This window comes from Eptesicus fuscus, chromosome 15 (assembly GCF_027574615.1).
Source record: "Eptesicus fuscus isolate TK198812 chromosome 15, DD_ASM_mEF_20220401, whole genome shotgun sequence".
Classification (NCBI taxonomy): Eukaryota; Metazoa; Chordata; class Mammalia; order Chiroptera; family Vespertilionidae; genus Eptesicus; species Eptesicus fuscus.
In genome coordinates, this window is record NC_072487.1 from 23,370,409 (window position 1) to 23,396,181 (window position 25,773).

The following is a 25,773-nucleotide window of genomic DNA, read 5'->3' on the forward strand; positions in this document are numbered from 1 at the left end:
TTAAATAAATGGTGAGACGGATAACTATTCCATGTAGTAAAATTCCATTTAATTAATGCAGAAGGACTGAGAGCAACAGAAAATACTCATCTGGCAAACAACACAGTAATAATTATTACAGATAAAAATCATCAATGGCTGCTGAAATTAGTAGGTGAAAAGTATGATGAGAATCAGGATATTTGCATGGTCCCAAAGTATTTCCCCACATGGTAGTTATTAATTACAAAGGGAAAAATAATAACTTAGCAGTGGAGAAACCTGTCAGACACTCCTTTAATCAAGCAATCAAAGTTAACATCACCAGTAAGTAATAAGGGCCGCATGTACCTAATGATATGATGCACTGCAAAGGGTCCAACATTACTTCGATGATATTTTTGGCAAAAATGTGTAACCTCAATCCAATCATGAGACAGCATCAGACAAATACAAATTAAGGCACATTTAAAAAAAAAATATCTGGCCATATGCTTCAAAAGTATTAAGGTCGTGAGAGAGAAAATACTGAGAAACTGTCCCTGATTAGCGGAAATGAAGGAGAAATAAAGGGTAAATGCAATGTGGGATCCTGGATTGGATCCTGAATCAGAAAAAGAAAATTAGGGGGTCAGTTGGTGAAATTCAAATAAGGGCTGAGGTTAATAATAGTTCTTCAGTATTACTTTTCTGATTTAGAAAATTATACTCTGAAGATATAAGATGGGATGGTAACACAAAGGAAAGAGGAATGAAGGGTAGATGAGAACTCTGATGGACCACTTGATGGACTGTTTTGCAACTTTGTCTATAATATTGCAAAATAAAAATGATTAAAAAATAAGTACCAGTCTTTTACTTAAAATATGTAAAGCCAACAACAACACTATCTATTTCTCTTGTTAATTATTTGTCTTGGTTTCTAGTCAATTTGTACTATTTTAGCATGCCTCATGATTTTTGATGTCATGTCAATGTGGATGAAAAATCCAGACTCTTACAGATGTTATTTTCTTTCAGTGAAGTTTAATTTTTCTTGCAGGCAAATGCATCACCAGTGGATCTCCTAGCTCCTGTACAGAAAAGTGGGCAATTAAAGGTCAGATATCGAAGCTAGTAAGCTTTTTTATTATTATTATTGGGGGAGGGGCTTCAAGTACTCAAATCTGAAAGCAGACAATATATAAAGCAATGGATGTGTCTAGCTATGATCTGGTAAATCTTTATTTACAAAAAAACAGGCATAGTTTGCAGACCTTGCTATAGAGGATTTATAATGGCTTGTATATTCTAATTTTGCCCTTACTTCTGGGGCATGGCCCTCTGGAATCCAAGGAAAATGCCGGAAATGATTGCCATTTTCTTTAAGCTTATTGGGACTTGAAATCTAAACTCTGTCATCCCATTTACTGAACTTTCTTCAGCCCTTTAGCCTCCCAGTTAATGCTTTCTACTCAGTTCTTCAATGTCTGACCTTCAGACAGCCTAGAGGTCAGCCAACAATTTGAGGACATTTGTATGTAGATTTTAGGGCTTCCTCCTTTGACTCTCTCCTTTCCAGAGTTTTCTTCCCACTTATTTCAAGTCTTTCTGGCAGCCCCAAATTCCTGGTTTTTCCAGCCCAGTAAGATGCTTTCCTGGCCCACTGAGAACTGGAAAGTGCACTCAAAGGAAAGGCCAGGTAAATGGGGAGCTCACCTAGTAAACTCCCTTCTTTTGAAAATTATACATCCTAAGTAAAATAAGCCAGGCAGAGAAAGACAAATAACATATGATTTCACTTATATGTGGAATCTAATGAACAAAACAAACAAGATAGAAACAGTCTCATAGATACAGAGGACAGATGGATAGCTGTCAGAGGGGAGGGGGTTACAGGGCTGGTGAAAAAGGTGAAGGGATTAAGAAACAACAATAGCTCATGGACACAGACAATGGTATGGTGACTACAAGAGGGAAAGGAGTGGTGGAGATAGAAGAGGATATAGTGGGGGTAAATGGTGACAGAAAGAGACTTGACTTTGGATGATGAACGCAATACAATATACAGATGATGTATTGTAGAATTGTACACTTGAAAGCTATATAATCTTATTAGCCAACTAGAGGCACGATGCACGAAATTCTTGCAAAGGGCTCGGCCCTCGAGGCCCTGGCTGCCTCGAGGCTCCGAGTCCCCACAGCCCCGCCCACTGGTCATTCTGGAAGGTCATTCTGCCGTCTGGTCTAATTAGCATATCACCACAATGAATTCAATAAAAATAAAGAACTATACATCTTACATTTTCTCACTACTTTGGGTGAGAAACTCATAGAAGTGAGTTTTTTGTTGTGATGCATTGTGGCTTTTTCTTTGGTTTTGGTTTCTTTTTGGTCCAACTTTTATAATTTTTATCTATTAAGACTAAGGCTAATATATGCTCCTCTACCATGACCAGCACTGGAATTGTTGCTTAATTATTTTCTACAATGTTATTTTGTGTTTTCTATGTTCTTTCCTCTCTTTTCCTGCATTTTATTGGACTGAGCTTTATTTTTAAATCTCTTGTATTTTCCTCTGTTTGTTGGCAATTTGATTATTTGCTTTCTGTTGTTTTGTGGTGTGTGTGTGTGTGTGTGTGTGTGTGTGTGTGTGTGTGACTGCTCTTAATTATTTCATTTTTAAATTTAAAAAATATAAATTTAATCAATACATTTGCCTTCTGTCTGAGTCAAGGGTCAAAAGGAAAGCAATAGCACTCTCCAAATAAGGTCACATGAAGAGGGTTGACTTGAAGAGGGGCTATTTCCAAAGATGAGTGGGGTCAGGGGATTCACACTGTGGAGTGCAGGAACCTAGATCAAGTAGCAGTGGGAATATCACTATTTCTAGTCTCAAATCGAAGAAGAGAAAAAGTATAGGATCCTGAAAGAGTTGTGTCTCTTTCTTGATTCCCATCAGTCCTAGGTGAACCCACATGAGAGTGAGGAGAATACATATACTTACCTCCCTATCCTCCCTCCCTCTGGACTTCCACCTACTGGATGAACTTAATTAGAAACCATAGGGTTCAGGATCATGATGATGTAATACATTCAGGTCAGCCTTCCAGGGCAGATTGTAGGTAGCCTGGTAATTGTATCAGGTGGGGCAAACAGAAGCTACAGTCCAACTTCTCAAGTACAAATGGTGTCTTAAATGCTTTAATATCAATTGCCTCCTTTTTGCCCCGTGTTGTTGGTATGGTGGTTAGCATAGCTGCCTTCTAATTACCTCTCTATTGATCTCTGGTTTATTGATTGTTTTTACTGTTTTAGTTTCATCTTTTAGTTATTATTATTATACTGTTATTATTATTTACAATCCCTGCCTATTCCGGTTTATCCATATGTTTATTATTTTTGTTCTGTTGCTATTTTTTTTCTTGCATGACACACCTTGCTGAGTTTACAGTTCCTCTTTTTTGATTACCTGGTAGAGTTGTTCTTCCAGCAAGGTTTAAGTGCATTCCTCCCAGTCTTCATATGAGAATATATTTTGCTCTCACTCTTAAATGATCATTTAGCTTGGCATTCCAAGCTGACAATTATTTTTTCTCAGCTCAATAAAGAAATTCTTTTATTGTTATTTGGCATCTCTTGTTGTACCAGAGAAATCTGTTTCTGTAATTGACATCCCTTTGAGGATTATCTTTTTACTCTCATAGCATTTAAAATTTTCTTTGTCATTTGTGTTCAGAAATCTTAATAAAATGGGTCTTTGTGTGGATTAATTTTTACCTATTCTGTATAACTTGCTGTGCTTCTTAAATATGAGGATTCTTGCTTTTCATTAATTCTTGAAATTTTTACTCACTATCACTGTTGTTCCACTCATGGGCCCCTTTTCTCTCAAAGCCATTTCTCATCTTTCTTGGTTTTACTCTGTATCTTAGAATGGCTGATTCCTGCAAGCTGCTTTTCTCAATTCCTGAATTTATTTCTGTAATAATTTTAACATAGTTAGATTGTAATCTTTAAAAGCAATTCCTATGGACTTTATTGAGACTCTGAACTTGATTTCTTTGAATCTGTTAATTCATGTTCAAGTTGATTGGTCCCTTGTGTATCATATAATTTAAGAATGGAGCTATGTATTAACTTATTTAATCCTCACAATGCCTGGTCAATCTGCCTGAGAGAGTGTCCCTCTAGAGAGATTTGGTGTTTCATGTCTTGAAGTAAGTAAAGAGAAAACAAAATCAGTTAGAAGATTCTAGTTCCTGAAGCTACTTAGAGGTTACTATGCTATTCCCTCTACTTTTAGGTATATTTAAAATTTTTAAATAATATTAAGGTAAAATAATTTAATCAATTAGTTTTACCTCTTCCTACAGTCATGGAAATTAATTTTTATATATCTCTCTCTGTCTCTCCAGATAGATAGTTGATAAGATAGGTAGATAAATAGATATACAAAAACAGCTTATTTAACTTATTGCAATGAGTTACATTCTTAGGCTAATATACTGCATAGTAATAAGAAGGTTTGATGCCTTTGTTCATTTATTTGTTCATTCAATAAGTACTTATTAACCCCACCATGCTAAGTATGAAAATACAAATATATATCCTTGTGAAGATTATCTAGAAAGGCCATTAGATGAGCATCTTTACAGTTTATACACCAAGAACAGAGGAAGACAGCTGGAATATGAGGCAGAAAGTCAGGGAAGCGCAGATGTCAACTGAAAGGGAATATTATTAATTGAAAGACTATTTTATGTGAAATGCCATGTGAGGTACTCTCACCAGTATGTGCTTTTTAGAAATATTAATTTATTGTTGGAATAAATAAATAAAGTTAATTCAAGCAAGGAGGTAAAATAGTTCGGTTTAATAAAGAGGAAACACCCATATTGGTGTTCTTCTCGATTGCCACAGCACAGTAGGCACTCTGCTACATAGTTTCTATCATCACATCCAGTCCTCAAAAGACAGAGCAAAGTAGGTGTTTTTAAAATGAAGAAAACTGAGAGAAGTAACTGCCCGAGTTTATGGAGCTATTAAGTGCATGGGTTAGCATGTGAATCCAGGTCTCTGAGCCTCTAAATCATGTTCTTTCCACTACATCACGCCGCCTCCCAAGTAGACAAGTGCCTTCTCCATGGAAATATGGGATCCTGAACTGTCCAGATATTTTAATGTTGTGAATTAAAAGCCTGCCTGATGTAGGTACTGGGAAGCATTTAATTCATTATAATCATGTCTTTATTTTTTCAACTATTTTTTTTTTTTTATTACTTGCCTTGATCCCATGTGAAGGAACTTTTGGAAGTGTCATACTGGAGTGTCAACATCAGAGCTAAATATTAAGCTCTACACTTTATGATGTAAATATTTACAAAATGTGTGCCAGATCGCCAGAGTAACCGTCCAGTTCCTGTCCTGGATTTGGAATCTTGGGCTCTGAGGACAGAGTAGGAAAGCAGAGCAAACTTCCCATGTTTGATGGCAGCATAACATGGCTCAGAAGTTTTCGCCCCTTTTACTTTCCACGGGTTTCCCTTCTTGACCAGAATCCAGTTGGTAAACACATTGTGATACTCAACACCAGCTTCTCAGAGCCTGCCTCTGTAATTTACAACTTTCTTCTTGTCACATGACCGGCTTTGATCTTCTCATGCTCTCATCCTACATGACCACCTCTGGAGGCTAAGGAATAGGCGTCAGTTTTTCCCCAGCACAAATTAGAAAAATAATCACATACTTGAATGAAAAATCAAAACCTCTAACAGTTTAGATCTTTCTCCAAACAAGAGGAGATTTCTGGAAAGGAAATAATCCACCAGACTTATTTTCTTCCCAGAAACTCTCACTTCATTATCCCTGTAAAAGAGTTCAAATTGCTAAATTACCTCCTTCTGTGGTGTGTGTTTAATTCTGTCAGTAATGTTATATAAAAATGCTCAGTGTCCAAAACTTGGAGTTTATTAAAAAGTAGTTGAAAACAATGCAAACCCTAGCCAGTTACCAAAAATAGAGATTAAAAAAAAAATTCTTGTTTTGACCGATCTCAACCCTATAATTTAAACCACTTCTAAAAAATCTCAGAAATATAACTCTAATAGGAGCATATTCTGCTACAGTTTTCATCAATTTTTCTTTTCTGACACATAGTATTTTGTAGAATAACATAATTCCTAAGACTGTCAAACAGAGAGGGCATTATGCCATTTGCATAACTTAAAATTTTAGAAAATATGAAATTTTCAATTGTTTTGATGGATATATATACAGGGTGTGGCAAAAGTATGTTTATAATTGTGAGTACATGAAACAGTTTATTCTTGTATTATTATTTATTAACTATTGTATTATTTTCTATGCAAACAACTATAAACCTATTTTTGACCAATCTTGTATATATGTACTAGAATATCCTATCTAATAAAGAGGGAATATGCTAATTGACCATAACACCCTCACAAAGATGGTGGTGCCCACAGCCAATAAGGAGGGAATATGCTAATTGACTGTCACACCCTCAAAGATGGCAGCCACAAGATGGTGGTGCCCAGTCCCCTCGGCCCTGCTGGGGCGGCAGGCATGCAGCATGGCCAGGCCCGCCCCCAGGCGGGTCCGGCCGCTCCACACGCCTGCCTCAGGAGTCTCCCAGTCCTCTTTAACCCCCAGCTTCCTAGGACCAGCCAGAGGTGCAGGCAAGCCTTAGATGGTGGCTGCCCAGCTGCCCAGGGCTGCCCGAAGCTCAGGTAACCAGGGCTGGCCAAGGCTTGCACTGCCGGCAGTAGCAGCAGCAGAGGTATGATGGGGACATCTCCTTCCTCTAATCGTTGGGTTGTCTCCTGCCCCTGAGGGCTCCCGGACTGTGAGAGGGGGCAGGCTAGGCTGAGGGACCCCCCTCCAGTGCATGAATTTTCATGCACCGGGCCTCTAATAGTATATATAATTCCTCATTGGGGCTGCTTTAAAATCATTATCTAAGTTACATACCAGTATACAGGGTGTCCCCAAAAATGTATACACACTTTAACACCTGATAGCTCAATTTTGAAAATGAAATGTATTTTAATAAACACTGCCTTTATAATTATTCAAAGTGTGTGTAGACATTTTGTGTAGACATTTTGGAGGAATATATATCTATATCTATAGGTAGGTAGATAGATAGATAGATAGATAGATAGATAGATAGATAGATCTTAGATTAAGACTTTAAAACAGTATCAATAAAGGGGTAGCATACTGACTTTATACATTTCCAGAAATTCTCTTGGAAGCTTCCAAGATATAATAGCCTCTAGCTGAATAGCCCCATGGACAAAAATGCAGTAAAATCATTTAAATTTGAGAATATGTATATTTTATGATTTCGTTCCTCTTCCTCACATTTCAAGGGAAATTCTCTCTTGGTCTTGGTGCTTTATTAAGCTGATTAAGATACTTCACCAGTACAGGTGTTACCCTCCTACAGTGAACTGTTAAGAACATACTCATTCACACTTGCAAAGTGATTCCCCATCATCAGGTTCAAACCTCCCTTTTCTAGAGGGCCTGATAGGTGCTAGAGAATCATTCTGGGGGAAATAGCAATATGCTAATGGTCTGCACCACAGTTGTCATGGAGTGTTTGTTGTTCCATCTCAGTTTCACTCTGTCTAGCTGCAGAAGCCCCTGTGGATGCCAGTGCTGACGCTGGCCTTGCACTTCCATAACCCTCTCCAGATCACATAGTGTTAAGGGGAATAGTGGGGAAGGTGGGGAGTGGCATGGACTTAAAACACATTTCAGAACAAGACTCAAGGCAGCAGTTTACAACAGGAAGCAAAGAAGATTGTGTCTAATTAGAACTTCAGGGGAAATTTCAAAAGGCCTAGTGTAATGACCTGAGTGGGAAGATAGCCAGGCGGAGGGTAACACCTCTCGTCAGGAGAAAATGTTCTATTTATACCCCCGAACTCATTCAACTATAATTTCTAAGTGCCTATGAAGGAAAATAAAATTTCTACCTTTCAAAATGTTGTGTTAAGTATATTTTAAGGTTCCATGAGCCATAATTTTTACTGGAACTTTACATCATTAAACAACAAATGACCTGTTTATTCAATTTTAAATTTAGTCTTATTTTGAATTAAAGGTACAAACTATGAAATCTGTATTTTAAAGGGTTTTTACCTTACAACCTAATGAAAAATTATCTAAAAAGTCAGAACATTAATCAGGTTTTAATCTGTGCATATGATAAAAATGGTTTTCAAATTCAACCTTTTTCCTAAACAAACTTTAAAAACTTAGATTGTAGAAAGCTATAAGATTTGGTAGATTTAATTTAAAACTTACAAACATGCTAATTTCCATTAGTTCATGACAAAAATAAAATCTTATGCTTGAAGAGATAATTGATATAAGTGATTAATTTTAACTTTGAGTAGCATTGTGATCAAGGTAATATAAACGCCTTTTTTCTGATAGATACACTTGTAGCATCTTGCATCCATGTGGTTACAGGAAAGAAAAATTTGCTTTGATATTTAATAGAGCAATGCTGACAAGCAATAAAATGTTAATTTCTTTATATCCAGCATATAAAGTATATTTCAATTAATCTAGGCAATTTGTTTCATATGCTGAGACCAAGAACAGCAAATAATTAACATTTTAATATGCTGTGCAATGTGGCTGCATGTGGCTTTTATATTCAAGGTGGGACTTATGGGGCATTCTGCTTTTACTCTTGAGGTCCCTCAGATGGTACGGTTAACTATGGTGTGTTTTACTGCTTTGTCTTGTTGGTGATTTTAACCTAACACTAGGTCAAGGCCATGTGGCCCTGCTCTTCTCTTTGGAGAAGAGAGACATTTGCTTTATCTACTAGATCATGCTTACGTGAGGCAGCTTTACAACATAAACTACTATTTAATAAGACCAAATTTAATCACTACTAGTTGCTGGAAAGTCCTCCCTAATCAGCAATGTTAAACATACATGCCCTGGAGAATGGAGAAGGTCAAGGAGACCTGCCACCTACTGTCATCCTGCTGACCAGGAGCAGATCCTCGGGCCTTGCAGACTAGTGTCATGGTTGGAAACTCAGAAAAGAATGACCAGGGACGCTAGATTAGTTATGGCAGTGGTCGGCAAACCACGGCTCACAAGCCACATGCAGCTCTTTGGCCCCTTGAGTGTGGCTCTTCCCCAAAATACCACGTGCGGGCGCGCACCTACAGTGCGATTGAAACTTCGTGGCCCATGCGCAGAAGTCGGTTTTCGGCCTGGGCAAGTCTATTTTGAAGAAGTGGCATTAGAACACTCAAGGGGCCAAAGAGCCGCATGTGGCTCGCGAGCCGCAGTTTGCCGACCACTGAGTTATGGTAAGAAAAAGTCATGAAACAATGAGAAGGAACGAGAGGAGAATGTCAGAAGCACGCTTTCTCCTACTAAGTCTTTGGAACTAAAATTCACAAAGTTTCCATTCCCAGGCTGCACCTTTGTCTGTAGGACTCTTTCTTTTGGCTGCAGTCTCCTTCTCTGCCTCAGAGCAGGCTCACTGCATGCAGAGATAGAAAGGATCCGAGTTTGCTAAGTTCCCTTCTAAGGACCATCTGCGTTCCCAAGTCTCAGTCATTGGAGTAGCAAAGGAAGTGGATTTCAGAGTCTGTGAGGTCCTGTGCTTAGGCGAGGTGTCACTTTCCTTCACTTTGCAGGAAGCTCCCAGACTTGACTTCTCAGTTGTCACAGAAGAAAGAAAAAAAAAAAGTGTGTGGTAGGCAGGGATAGGAAGGAACCCAAGAAGAAATGGTGAAAACATCTGGTTATGGTCATTTCAGGGTTTCATGAAAACAACTCTTGCCTCCATAGGCAGACAAAATTCAGATTGCTATTATTCTGACAAAGGCTTAGAATGCAAGAGAATAAGAAAGTGAACATTCCATTATTCTGCATGTTGAGTCTCTTATTGAAACTGAGACTTTTGGCTTATGATTTCTGAGTCTAATTACCCTTTCTCTTAACTATTTTTAAAGCTCCTATTGATCAGCCTTTGAGTATCTAATAGCATTTCATTAAAATCGGAGTATCTAGGAAAGATTAGAAGTATTTACTGGAAATCTAATTTGGCTAAAAGCAAAGCATCTGGCAAGTTCTAGACGCCCACAGCTAAAGAAAGTACAATGTTCTGAATATTTAGATTCTCTTTTTGGTAGTTTGGGATAACATACCATATAATCTTTAGTACTTTGATAATTAGGGAAGGGAAGGGATAAATTTATTTAAATGGGTAAATGGGCATGCTAGATAATAGGAATGTAAAAGTCAAAACGAACACAAATAAACATAAAAACAGGTTACTTCCATGGCCTAAAAGTATTTCAAAAATAAAACTGGTGATCATATTAGAACTATATCAGGACATAAGAAAACACAGGACATATTCAAAAAATGATGCATCTTCTTAAATAATTATAGAGCTTCATTCACTGAATTTCAAGAAATTTATTATTTATCTGAAGAAGGTAAAGGGAAGAAAAAGTAAAATAATCAAGGAAATGATGCTATTCCTTTCTAAGAAATAACGCATACAAGTTTAAGGATATTTTAATCTGTAAATAGAATGTAGAGGGGACATAGTTAATAATCAGCACTTGATATGCTAATGTGCAACCTGCATTTCTTAAGGGGTTATGAGGATCTGACTTTCCCTGACTTATTTGCCCTTGTCCATTGGAACGCCTCTGACACCTGTGCTGTCTGGGGATATTTGTGGACTTTGTAATTCCATGGGTGAACACTTGGAAAGCTCTGCCATAGATCATAATCTTAGAATATTTGAATTCTAGAAACTCAGAAATCATCTAGTCCAATTTCTCACTTTCTGATGAAGAAACTAAAACCCTGAGGAATTAAGTGATATTTACTGGTTTCCCAGGTAGAAGCAATGAAACTGGAACTTGTAAGTTCAACCCTACACCATCACTTCATGCTGTATTTCCTCAGTCTTTAGTCATCAAAGAGGGGGTAGCTAACTGTCAACTTCCAATCAGTGTAGAAGTAGGAGATAACTTTGTGAGATAGAGATAGAGAGAGAAAGTGAGAGAGAGAGAGAGAAAGAGGGGGGAAATGGTAAAAAGTGCCAACAACAGTTGAGAACATTGTCATACTGGCCAAATCCCCACACCTGCCCACCCCCTGCCAGTACACCTATCACCCTCATAATATCAGATATATCATAAGTAAATAACAGCACCCCTGAACTCAGACAGATGTAAAAAATACTGGACAGAAAGCATTTTAGTATTCATATTCTGCTTAGTAGGAGATCAATTTACAGATTAGGTGGTAAGCAAGAAATACTTCTTCTCATTAAATAGTGTTTAAGCGCTCTTCCTTTTAGCATTGCCTGTGACTAAAACCTCTGATCCCACAGGAGAAAATATATGGACAAGGAAGAAGGCAGGTGTGGACTGTGAACTTAGAAAAAGGTGCAGCTATGCAATCACACAGATGTTTTCATTAGCAAATTTAGCAGCTGAACAGCTTTTCTCAAAGGAGCTTGGAGATAGGAAAAATTATTTAATTCATTCATTCATTCATTCATTCATCAAGTGTTTATTGAGTTACTACTATGTGCCAGACACTATGAGCCTGTTAGTAGATAAAACATATATATTTCCTGACCTCATGGACTTGGTATTTTTATTGGGAGGGGGAAAGGAACAATACGTAAAATTTAAGAATCAGTAATATGAAGTCAAGTAATAAAAATCATTAGGAAAAAATAATGTAAAGAAAGAAGGAGGCAGGAAGCATGTTTTTAGTGGTGATACTTAGATAGAGATATAAAGAAATAATAGTGAACAAATAAATTGAGAAATAATTTCTAGGAAGAAAAAACAGTAAATACAAGGGTGTGTCCTAGAAACAGCAAGAAGATTAGAGAAGTGAGCAAAGAAGAGGGTACCCACTAATCAAAACTGATAGTTAATGGTGAGGAAGACTGTATTTTAAGCAAATGTATAAATACAAACCTGAAGTTAGTAATTATAAGCCTCAGAACATGAAACTGTAGTTTAGAGCTCATGGACAAATGAGTTTCATGGAGCAAAGATAAGCAATGTCAGAATTTAAACTAGTTATTTATCTTTCTTACTGGCAAATTATTAATAGTTTCTTTATGTGCCAGAATTGTAAGTTGATATCGTATACATATGTGTGTATGATAAAAATGTATAAAGTTTTAACATAGAGTGTGAGTACAATAATTCTGAACAAATTCTTTATCTTCACAAAATTCAGGAGAAGGAATTTCTTTAGATATTTTTTATTTAGATATACCTAAACTACTAGTCATTATTCCACGGTCCACTTTCATACTGCTGGAGTGTAGATTGATGTAAATATTCTGGCAAGCTATTAGCTTTTAGTGTATAAAGAGCCTTGAAAAGTCCATGCCATTAGACACAATAATTCCACTTCTAGGAATCCATCCTAAGGAAATAAACAAATACAGACAAAGATTTATGTGCAGGGATATTCACAATAGCTCTTATTTATAATAGTGAAAAATTAGAAACAGCATAGAGGTTGAACAATAGAAATTAACTGTACATCCATATGATAAAATATTTCGTAACTATTGTAAACTGTGATTTTAAAGGTTTTTAATGAGAAGGAGGAGTCCTGGTGAGCTGGAATAAAATGGGAAAGCAGTTGAAAAGTTATATGTACAAAATATGCAAAGACGTGACTGTACATATCATGGGGAAAAAACGGAAATGATATACACCCAATAACTAAGCCGCAAGGAATGGGTAACTTTTATTTTCTTTATTTTTTTGTGTGTGTTTTTTTCCAAATATTCCACAATGAAAACCTATCAAATCTATATATGAAAAAAAAAAAAGTTTTAAAAAGAGTGTGAGGATTTGGCTATCCTTATTCTTGGCCAGCTCTCCTTTGAAGGAGGAAAATTGACTATTTGTTTCAAGTATTATAGCTTTCTATAGAAGAGATCATCCTGGTACATTTGACTCACTGATGTCTGGGTCCAGGAGTTGTATTGCCTTGAGGGTAAGAATTTAGATTGTTTTAAAAATACGTAGTTCCCAGCCAGATTTTTCCACAGTTTGTCCCATTGTATTTCTAGGGGATGTTCTTTGAAACAAATATTTCCTTGGTAAAATAAATTGGGGAAATGCTATGTAGCATATCCCCTTCTTAAAAGACACAATGCATAGTAAGATGTTCAAGTTTCCAAGATGTACTATAATATAGAGGATAGACTGATTTGTTTACCCGGCATATGCTTGATGAGAAAAAGCTTTTTTTGTTTGTTTTTCTTCACATACTTTCTTTTAACATTTTACAAAACTAGAGTTCCTTGGAAAACTCTTCATGAAGTTAAGGATTAGATAATTTGAGACGGATAAATGGGTAAAGGACTGTTTTAGAAAATGGAGTACTTGGGGGAAATGTTTTCAGAATTGTTAAGACAAAAAAGCCTTTCAAGTTGATCATAAAAAGTACAACCATGACTTAACTCAGTGTTTCCATTGTGCTTCTGCTATTAAAAACCTGCTTCTCAGCGGATCAAATCATAGTGCCTGTTTACTCCTAGACCCGGCATCCAGACTGAGAACGATTCAGTTTATTTCAGTGAATTCAATTGCACGATGTCTTGGAGGAAGGAAACTCAGTTTAGTTGTAGCCCCGCTGTGTCTACGTGTCTAAATGCAGTGATGGAGTCACGGTGTAATCATTTAACTTATGTCCATAGAATTGAAAACGAAGTTATTCCCTTCCATCACCTTGAATACAGCAAGAAAGATACAACACTCATTTCATTTCTGCGATGATTTTATCATGGAAAACAAACAAACAAACCCTTAAAGTGCTTTTCTATCTCAGCCCTTGTATCTTCAGAAATCTGAGTGTTGTTAACCTCATTTTCAAGTAAAAAGCAAGGAAGGTTAAGTGACATGTTCAGGGCCACAAAGTTCTGCTTTAGTCTTCATCCAAGATTCCTTGGCTTTCTGCTTCTGGGCGGGAAGAGAGGGAGGTGGCTATCAGAGGTGACAGGACCAGGAGAGTGGCCAGCCCGCAGCCCCTGGGGACATCTCATTTCCTGTCACCCTGACCCTGGGTCCTCCTGTGGGAGCCCAGTCACCAGCCAGCCACTGAAGATGCAGAAGTCAGACCCAGTTCTGAGCATCCCCTTCTGCTCTGCTGTCCTTGCAATTGGTATTTAAACAATGATTGGGGTGTTGTACTTAAGATTTATTATTCTGTCATAAATGAAGCAAGAAAAAAAGAAAGGCCCAGTCTAAGTGTGACGTGAGCCACGGCCCAGGGCTGGGGGACGACTCTCCTCTGGCAACTTAGTTTCTGAACAGAAGTCTCCCTCCTGCCTTCCTCCTCAGGACCCCTCTGTGATTTCTGCCCCCGCGTTCAGATTTGATGAGAAGCTGGGAGAAGTAGTGTTTTCAGGCTGCTTCTGCCTTCAAGCCTTCCAAAATCCCTATGGCAGGGAACCTAAAAGGCAGAATGCTGCTTTAAAATCAGGAAAGCAACAGAGAGCCCATGCAAAATGAAATGATAATCATAGCAAAGGTCATTCTAGCTACCATTTACTGAATGCTTTTGTCCGTCGCCCAAGTCAATACTTTTTCACAGATTTATGTAATCCTACCTGATGAGGTAAGTATTATTCCCAATTTATTGACAACAAAAGGACGCTTAAAGGAATGATAAATACTTAGCCCTCCGTAGGTCAGCCAGAGGTTAAAGGCCACCTGCTTCCTCACTGCTAAGCTGCGCATTTAGTGTCTGCATTGCTACCTTCCCGGACTTCCGAGCGGAACCTCTCCTGTAAAGGCAACATAGCAGCACATTTCACATCAATAAAGCTGGTTAGTTCTCCAATTGGAGGCATCACTGAAGCCAGCGATCAGAGGTCTAGTTCCTGTGTGGGCCTGCTGACTGCTCGCCTCTGGCCACAGGTTGGGTCTCTAACCTTAGCCACCGGCCACCATTAGAGCATGCTGTTAGACAGGATAGCAAAACACCGCTGTAGATGGCTTTGTGAAATCCATCAAAGTCACACACACACACACACACACACACACACACACCGCTAAGGTGAAAGTAGTGCTGTTGTTGGTCAATGTAAAATTCCCAAGTGCAGTCCATCGCCAAGGAGCAGAGAGGGCCCAGCATGGAGTCCTGTCTGTTTATGGCACGGCCCTAGTGCAGCACTTGTTGCTTGTGCATACTGGTCCCGTTTTGGAAGCTGTGCTTAGTGCATCTTCCCAAATGTGGCTGCAGGCACCCAGCGTGCTATGAAGAGATGCTGGCTTGCCCATTCATGGAATGGAAACAGGACAACTTCTTAATTTCCACTAACAAATATGTGGGCAATGACCTGTTTTCCTTTAGTCCCATGAATATTGACAGTGTTGGGAAAAAGGACATATTAGTATCCGCATAAGATTAGAGCGTTAGAAAGTTAAGTTTGAAGTATCTATAACAAACTAGAGTCAGAAGGAGGCAAACAGGAAACATACTGGTAAGTTTTAGCCCTGGCCAGGTAGCTAAGTTGATTAGAGCATTGTCCGGATACACCAAGGGTGCAGGTTGGATCCCTGGTCAGGGCAAATACAAGGAGTAACCAATGAATGCATAAATAAGTGAAACAACAAATTGATCTCTCTTTCCCTCTCTCTCTCACTCTCTCTCTCTTTTTCTCAAATCAATAAAAAAATATATAAGTTTTGTATGGAGATAAAGTATATTGGCAATTGCCTGAAAATCATACTAGTTTTCAAAAAAAAATTAAGCTTATCTGCTATTGCACGAGAACGTAGATGACACTAATACTATAGCACATAACACCTTTTATATTTGATTTAAATTTTATATTTGATTGTAAAAATATGCACAAACATAATGGAATCAAAGCAGCTTGACATTGTAAACATTTGGGTGTTTTAGTTTTAAAATGCTTTAGCTTAAAATCCTATTTTGAAACGTAGTTAAGTGGAAGTAATTGTACACCCTAGAAGAAAACTATGGACAGAGGTCCAGAGCTAGCCTCTTTCCTTCTCGAAACTAGTGAGTGGTATTGATTTACACTCAGCCAGTGGCCATGCCCAGCCTCTGACGGCGTCGTCACAGCTGCTGTAATCTAGTGGTCCAGAAGCTACGGAATTCAAATACTTTACCAAAGTCGACATTCCATTTGAGCATCTCTTTTTTTAATTAAAAGAAAAAGGCTCCCATGAAGATGAGGAATGGCATTTGTGAGTGTTTGCAATGTGGAAAGTAAAAAGGGAAAGGATGGAACACAGAAAACCCGGAGCACAATTAATCAGATGACAAAGTTTTTGCCAAGTGCGTGAGAACCAAATGCTGTCCTTTGCTACATCTAAGTCACTGTTTGTCAGAGGCTATCACTTCATGCACTGCACTGCTCACTCCCACCTTACCTGGTTTTTCCCTTTAACGTTTTGCACTCGGATGTCGAGTGCAAATTACTCTTTGAATGTATCAATAATTTGAAATATAAAAAAAATCCAAATAAATAAGTTTGTATGAAAAGAAACTCCAGTTTTTTTATTCTACTGCCGCGCTTTGTAAAATATGGGGTATTTAAAAAATTAAATCCCGAGTAGAATAAAGGAATCGAGAAAAAAGCAAGCGAGTGCAAAGGGTTAAACACCATTCCTCCAGATCCACCCTTTCCGCCCCAGAAGGCACAAAAGCTCTGTGTGCCGGGTTCCAGTAGGCAAGGCACCCTTAACTCGCTCCGTTGAGCCTTTGTCTTCTTCACCCTCCAAGGCAGGGCTTGGAGATGGAGCCTCTAAACCTCCCTTAATTTTGAATTTTCTGGCTTTTGTCACTTTAAACCAGATCCCTCAAGTTATTTAAATGTGAGTGCCTCCCCTCCCCCAACTTTGGGGTAAGGAGTTGGGGGGGGGGGGGAGAATTTAATGTTATTTTTAACTGAACTCTCTTGTTAACCTTGGGGGACATCCCTGGAGCTGGAACCCATTCAAGTAATACTAGCCCAGCATCCCGCTCCCTGCAGACAGCGCTGCAGAGTCCGCCTGGAAAAGCTCTTTTAAAAGCACATTCGAGGCCTGGCCCCTTTTCTTTGGGTTTCTGTGGAATTTTCCTTAGTAACAATTTTTCGCGGAGGGGGTTACGGACACTTGTAAACTAAGGAGCGCCGAAAGGAGAGGAGAGGGCGACGGGGAGGGCCGCTGGCCGCACTCATTAAAGCAAAGCCTGCTGGTGTGAGCCGTGTGCCCTCCTGGTGCAAAGGGGCCACCAGCACCCGGGCCTCTCGGAGCACACAGTTCTTGAGTCTGCAAGGACTTCCTACTCTTAAATACAATGGCAAGTAATGCCCCTTTGTTGATTACACTCGCCTGGCCAAGCTGGAGGACCTCGAAAGCTGCCAAACATTTACTTTTCAATCCCATGTGCCAAGCCGCCTTCCAAGTGCTGTCCTCCTCCCAGAGGGCCGGCCGCCTGTGAGGACCGGCTTCCCAGGACCTAGGGAGGGGCCTGGACTGCGTTTCCAAAGGGTGCTGGTTCCCAGGCGGGGCAGATGGAGCCGGGGTCTGGTGTCACCCTGGTCTTGGGAAGGGAGATGGATCTGTTCTTGCCTCTTGATAAGAGTGCACACGTTTGAAAACGAAAAGCAGCAAAGCAAGGTTCCCCACCCCGCGTGCGGAAGCCGCCGAGTATGCAGTCCAGACCCAATTCCAAAAAAAAAAAAAAAAAAAAGACTTGTCAAATGGAAGAGAAACGCACAAACATGTCTGTACTTTGTCCTCTGAATTTTAAAAGCGTCTAACGTTACATAGCTCATGTGAACTTTATTTAAAGCGCGGCCATCCGTGAAGTATTCCCTTTATGGTTTTCGGGGCTGTCCTTGCTGTTCACGACTATGATTATTTTATAAGCCCTTTTGTAGCTGGGTTTATTTGACTTAACCTTTTAAATGTCGCTTTGTTTCTGACAATCCAGGAAGTCTAATGCCGAAGGAGAGCTCTGCGTGGGGGTTGAGGGGGGGAACAGGCCGCGATGGGAAAGCAGTCCTGAGGAGACAGTAAACTGATTGGGGAGTTTCTCCGCGTTGCCAATGTGACCCTATAAAGCCGAGCTCTAAGTTGTGATCCCTAGGTTTTATGAGGTTGCAGAGGTACGAAACCAATACTTGGCTAGGTGTTCTCTCTCTCTCTCTCTCTTTTTTTTTTTCCCTAATGAAAAATGCAGGCATGAAAAACAAGGTGCAGCATCCGTTTTCAATTAAAAAAATAAAAATTTTAAATCTCTCCCTCTGGGCCTGGTGCAGAGCCAGGTGAGGGAATGGGATGGGTGTGGTCACTGAGAAAGTTGTAAGATGAAAATACCCTTCTGCCTGGAGTAACTTTATATTTTGCAGGGTTCCCGCCCCCCCCCCCCCCCCAGCCTAATAAATAAAAGTTACACTGTGCTAGCATCTTATTTTAAATGTTTTCCTTTAAAAGATCAGTTACTTTGAAATTTTACTAATTCCCAAGGACGCTGGCTTCGATTTCTATTTTCTCCGCACGTCTCTGATTTCTGTTCACTCCCACAGGGGTAAATAGTTGACATCCAGCCATTCCCAGGGGTGGCAGACCAATGTACTAAACACAGAGTCATTTCACTTCACCAAGAGATGAAGTCAGGCTCCAGGGGATAAACAGCCGTCCATAAATAACCTCTCAGAAACAGCCTCAGGAACATGTCCTGCAAAGAAATCCTGGCTCGGTACATTCTATTTGGTTTATTTTGCATAAACGTTTTCTTTGTCTAGATTTCCACCGGCATAAAAGCACTTTCAGCAAAACATACAGTTAAAACAAAACGAGCAAGTTAAAAGAAAAGAAAAAAAGTTCCACCTGAAAGGAAATTAACCGTTGCCCTTTGAAATGCCAGGATAAAACCGTTTCCCTGACATTCTGATGGATAAAGAGTGGTGAGAAGGGGAGAAGGACATGGGGGGAATTCCACGTCAAGTACTCGTATTCAGAGCCTCTGCCTGCAGTCTAGACCCTCCAGGCCACAGTTAAAAGCGTTTGCAATATCTGACTCCTAGTGGCAAACCCACTGTCCTCAGTGGTGAGACCTGCCTCCAGACTTAACATTTGGCCAAGACCTAACTGACCCATCAGTACAGTGAGATGGCTGGAGTTTTTGTTTTGTTTTGTTTGTAATTATCTGGGGGAAATTTACTATTTTAAAACATTCTTTGGAACTTTAATTACTATATTTTAGTGAGATGAGTTCAAGCAAAGGGAAAGCATGGTAGGGGAGAGATAGGTCTGTGCTATCGATTGTCTTCGCGTCAGGCATTGTCATTCAGCTCAGTTTCACTTGTAGCACCTAAGGAAGTGATCCGATGCATATGTGGATGACAAGCATATGTGTATACTTAGCCAGATTCAGAGGGTTTATAAAGACGGCGTGAACTTCAAAGACACCCTCTCCTAGGGTTAATTAGTAACTATAATTTTTATATGAACAATTAACCTCCTAGGTTTTTAATAGTCAAGTACTTCAATTCTCATGAATCTTAATCTATTTCCCTTCTAATTTCTTTGCTTTCTGTCTCCTTTATTTTTATTATCCCCTTATCTCAGAAGTGTATTGTTATAATGAACAGTCTCAGAACTGGCTTCACTGACTTCAAGCTCTCCCCACCATTACATTCCCAATCTCCATTTCTGGATTATCTTAAAATCATGCTTTGCATCATGAGTTCACACTTCTCAGAATTTGTGTTGGCACCCCACTTCTTAAGGAGGAAGTTCCAGCTCTAACATTCCCTTGCTGTTCTAATTTTATATTTACTTCTCTAGCCAAACTCACTATTTTATGAGCTGTCCTTTAAAATCTTTCATGTCCCAATGCCTTCACTTTATTTACACGATGCCCCTCCTTGGAACATCCTTTCTCCACTTTGATATCTCAAGGTCTGATGTAAGCCCGACTCTCTCCCACAGTGATCTCTACTTTTTCTGAAGTGCTATGAAATAATATACTACTTCCTTTGGATTACTGGTTTATTTTGCTTATGTACCTCATAACCCTAATTAGGCTGTAAATTCCTTGAGCACAAGAACTGGGTCTGGCAAATCTTTTTATTCCCCGAGCAATGTTTAGTCCATAATTAGTGCGAAGACACAATTCCTTCTTTAGGAAGGAATGTGTGAGCTGCTTTATTAATATATGGTTATCAGGAGGAACATTCCTTTGCTGAGATAATTTCAGTTTCCTAAAAAATGAGGTCCATCTCAGGCTCAGCAACTGGTAGAGGGGAAGGGCCCTTTAACCAGAACTAGCCATGAAGGGCAAAATCTATGTAAATGGGAGAAGATAGCTGAGCCATATTTCCTTGTACTCCACTCTAAAGAGTCTGCATATCCAAGAAGGCGTTCTTACTTGGGGGCTTGTAAAAGGATATCTGTCACAGAAAGACTCCTACAAGAAAGAGCCCGTTGGTGGAAAGCTGGCTTCACAAATCAGCCCAATTATGTAGCCCAGGTTGCCCAGATGCTGTTATTAATTTCCTTGTGCTATCTTCAAGCCTTTAATAAAGTTGCACTGAATATCCCAGCCTTGTGTTAGATAATCTAATCACATTTAAAGGAACAGTCATCCGTCCAGTGTTAAAGGGAGGGTTTCTCCCACTGGTGGCCAATAGGATGGTGGTGACAGTGGCTGTATGTTGTTCACCTTTCCTCCTCCTGAGGGGGAGTCAAACTAAAGAGTTTGGGATTTGATATTATTTTTAATTTTAATAAGAAAAGTAGCAGTTCCTTTTTAAATTCTAATTAAAAATGGACAATACTGGTCTTAGAAACAGATACTGTTGTTGTTTACATATTGACTTAATTGTAGTTGGCTTGAAAATCTATGTCTATAACAGATATATAGAGAGATAATTTCATTTTCTGTAATTATAACTTGTTTATAAGCTCATATATCTACCTAGTTATGGAAAGAAATTTAAATTTTCCCAATCAAGTAATTAGTCACTTTTGATTTTAAGTTTTGATTAAGACCTTTCCCATTTAAATCAGCCTTTGAGGTAAATATTTAGTTATTTAGTTTTTCCTCCCCATGTTTTCCTGTCCTTTCTCTCTAGGCACCATCTGGGCATGGAAGAAATCTTCCATAAGATTTTAGTCTCAGGGAGTTGAGGTAAACCACTGGTCTGTGATTTCTTACCTCACATCATATAAAAAATTAATTAAAAGTATAGACCTAAATATAACTAATAAAATTATTTTTAAGTATATTTTTTAACGGAGTAAATAACTTTGTGATTTGGGGTTAGGCAAAGATTTCTCAGAAAGGATAAAAAAGCACAAACGATTAGCTAAAAATATTGATATGCTAAACTTTATCAGAAATACAAACCTCCACAAAAGATGCTGTTAAGAAAATAGAGATGCCTCAGACTAGGAGATAAAATATGCCAACCTCTCATCTCAAAAAGACCTATATCCAAAACAAATAAAGAATGATTACAACTAAATAATTAGAAAAACATTTTTTAAATGAGCAAAGATTTGAAAAGTCACTTTACCGCCGAAACCGGTTTGGCTCAGTGGATAGAGCGTCGGCCTGCGGACTGAAAGGTCCCAGGTTCGATTCCGGTCAAGGGCATGTACCTTGGTTGCGGGCACATCCCCAGTAGGGGGTGTGCAGGAGGCAGCTGATCGATGTTTCTCTCTCATCGATGTTTCTAACTCTCTATCCCTCTCTCTTCCTCTCTGTAAAAAAAATCAATAAAATATTTAAAAAAAAAAAAAAGAAAAATCACTTTACCAAAGAAATGATACTGATGTCAAATAAGCATATGAAAAGATGCTCAACACCATTAGTCCTTGGGGAAATGAAACTTAAATCCGTGATGAGATACCACTACATACCTGTTAGAATGCCTAAACTCAAACACTGGCAGTAGTAAGTGCTGTGAGGATGTGGGAATGCTCAATGGGACAGCCACTCTGGAAACAAGGTGGTTTCCGAAAAGGAGGCAGTTTCTTAAAGGGAGGAGAATCTGCCAGTTGTCTCCCCAAATGTCCATCCTCCAGTGCTCCCTTAGTAATAAGTGGAAGTGGCAATTGGCTTATGTTGACAGTATTCTGCAGTCTCCCTTCCTGGTTACGCAGGGGCCAACTTCTTGTCAGTAAAGTAGAAGCAGAAATTGTTGGTGGGGAATCCCAAGGGAACTCTTTAAATCATCACATTCAATAGAAATAGAAGGGAAGCCAAAATGAGAGCCAGGTATATAATTTAAAATTTTCAACTAGCTCCCTTTAAAAAGTAAGAAGATGCAGGTAAATTAATTTTAATAATATACATTACTTAACCCAATATATCCAAACTATTATCATTTCAGCACAAAATCAGTATAACAAGTTATTAATGAGATAATTTTCATGCTTTTGTTGGTATGAAGTCTTCAAATGCTGGTGTGTATTTTATATTTTCAGCACATCTCAGTTCATACTGGACACATTTCAAATGCTCATATAGCTGGTGGTTACTATATTAGAGAGCACAGTGTAGATAGATAAGCATTTTTCACACTTCTGCCTCTCTTCCTCTTCTGAGCTGCAATGTATTTGTGTTTAATGGAGTTGAGCAGCTCTCCTAGACCATGAGTTTTCCTTGAGGTTGCAAGCTGTGGAACAGAAAAATAAAAGAAATCTGGTAGTGGATGCCTATATAATTCCCTTACCAGCCATAGGTTGCCAAATTTTGGACTTCTTTTATATGACTATCTATAATAATAAAATAATAATATGCTAATTAGACCAGACATCCTTCCAGACGACCTTCCAGACGAAGCCGGGGCTATGAGGGAAGCCCGGGTCCTGGGTGCCTGCCAGCGGCTGGCGGGAAGCCTAGGTCCCGGGTGCCAAAGAGAAGCCAGTGCTGGCAGCCGGGGGAAGGAAGGCCTATTCTTGCATGAATTTCGTGCATCAGGCCTCTACTAGTAGTAATCCTATATAATAAAGAGGTAATATGCAAATTGACTGTCACACCCTCACACAAGATCGCCACCCCCATGTGATCACAATATGGCCACCACAAGATGACTGACAGGGGAGGGCAGTTGGGGGCAACCAGGCCTGCAGGGGAGGGCAGTTGGGGGCGACCAGGCCTGCAGGAGAGGGTGGTTGGGGGCAACCAGGCCTGCAGGGGAGGACAGTTAGAGGCGACTGGGCTGGAAGGGGAGGGCAGTTAGGGGCAACTGGGCCAGCAGGGGAGGGCAGTTGGGGGCGACCAGGCTGGAAGGGGAGGACAGTTGGGGACGATCAGGCCGGCAGGGGAGTAGTTAGGGGGCGATCAGGCTGGCAGGCAGAAGTGGTTAGGGGCAATCAGGAAGGCAATCAGGTGAGCAGTTAGGAGCCAGCAGTCCCGGATTGTGAGAGAGATGTCCGACTGCTGGTTTAAGCCCGATCCCTGTGGACCTAAACCAGCAGTCGAACATCCCCCAAGGGGTCCCAGATTGGAGAGGGTGCAGGATGGGCTGAGGGACACCCCCACTCAGTGCACGAATTTTGTGCACCAGGCCTCTAGTAAACAATATAAACCCTGGTAAAAGTCATTCTTAGTGATGAAGAGAGCCACAAGATGGAAAGATATTTCATTATATTGGTTAAAAGCAGTTAAAGGAGCCATATATCTAAGTGCAGATCTTGGCATGACCATGTATTGATCTTGGGGTAAGTTATTTAAGCTTTCCAAACTTAAAATCTTTCCTTAACAATGGAGATAATAATATCACCTTCTTAGTTATTATAAGAACTAAAAGTAGTTAATTACATAACATACCTAGATTATGTGTATCAATAGTAAGTTCTTTGCACATGTCAGGTATTGTTACTTTATTAGGAAAATATAATAATTCTGAACTTATATGCATCTGATAATGTAAGCTCCAAATATATAAAACAAAATTGACAAAGTTATACAAAGTGGATATTAGATATGTAATTCTTGTTCAAGTTTGACACATTTTCTAATAACTGACAGATGGAACAGACAAAAAAATGAAAACAATTTCAGTAAACTAATGTGAAACATGTGCCTTGGATAAACGTCAAATTTGGATACTCTTTAAATTTGAATCTAAACTTCCTGAGAACTTTTAAAAATATGAAACATGTTCATTCAAGTAATTTCTATTATTGTGAAAAAAAATGCTATTTTCTTATGATCACCATGTTACATATATTTGAGGATCCTAATGAAACATCTATATGCTCATCTTTATAATTTCTTTCCATTCCATTCGCACACAACTATATAAATATCTATATTTTAAGTTGAGATAAATCAATTGTGTCATGATTTATTTATCACATAAATATGAAGTTTCTAGTTGCAAACTCTCAACTCACTCTGTATATCCTTCACCAAAACAGCATAAGCAAATGAGTGGATAAAGCTCTATTTGGAGGCTGATGAATGTTCACTCCTGTGGGCGCTTTTTAGCACAGCCTTTTTCCACTCTCCAGGCATCTGTTCCCTTTTTCTGTCTCCCAGTGAGACACAGCAGGTAGAAGGAACCCCAAACTTCCTAAGTGTTAAAACACTTGGAATGATTTCTGTTTTCAATATATCCTTTAAGGTTTGGGTGTTTTTACTCCAATTTTTGACTATCTTTTATAACAGTACTTTTTGTTTGTTTGTTTCTTTATTTCAGTGAGATATTTTGCATAATTTGTGAAGAATCCAAGTGAATAGGATTGTTAAAATACACATACACACACACACACACACACACACACGCATTGGTCAAGTATTAGACTAGAGCCTGAGAGATGGAAAAAGAAACAAGATTCAGCTCAAACTTCCTAAACAATCTCAATAGCACAGAAACTACAGGCAACTAAAATGCCCTCTGGAGAGTAACATTTCATGCTTCGGAAGAAGTTACTTACTTCGTGCAGGAAAGTACTTTGCTCCAAAGAGGGGCCCTGGCTCACCATAATATTGTGTTTGGCCTATCATGGGACTAGACTTAAAATATTTCATGTTCTCAATTTATTTTCTCTCACATCTGGATTAAGGATAATTTTTCTAGACCCCGAATTATGGAAAAATTTCTCTTGTCAAGTATATAAGCCATATACTTGACTGTAAACATATGGTCTGATTGTAAAATTTGGCATTGGGAAAGCTAATTATTTAAGGTGTGCGTCTAAAGTAGAATTTCCCCACCTTTATGTAAACCACAAACACATATCTCTGGGAAGCTGAAGTGTTGAACTCCACTGCGAGGCAAAAGAGGCATTTCCTGCTCGGCCCTCCCACGGGGAGACTCAGGCCTTTGGCTAGGGGTTGTTTCCACAAGCTGGATTCTTTTTTCCTGGATGTGGGGGTCCTCTTAAACACAGGGGAATTGTGGTGGCCCTTTGAGGTTGCACAGGGAATTATTTGAGTGCCTCCTTTCAGTTTCACTCACATCCCTTAACCTTGCTGTAACAAGGAGTCCATTCTCTTGTTAAGGGCTTCTTTGGCAATGCCTTAGGGCGAGTTGTTGCTGAACTGCCTCCTGTCTGTACCCCTGCCTTTGCTGGAGCCAAGAGAGCAGAAAGAGGGGGATTCCCTTTTAGCTTTGTGCCAGGCGCTTTCACAGTTCTGTCTTTTTGTTTTTCTACTGGGCAAAAAATAGGACTTTTTAATGTCTCAAAGTACTGCCCCTCAAGCTAAAACATTAATGGCGAAAACAAAACCAAAACTCTGCATATTATGAAAATAGAA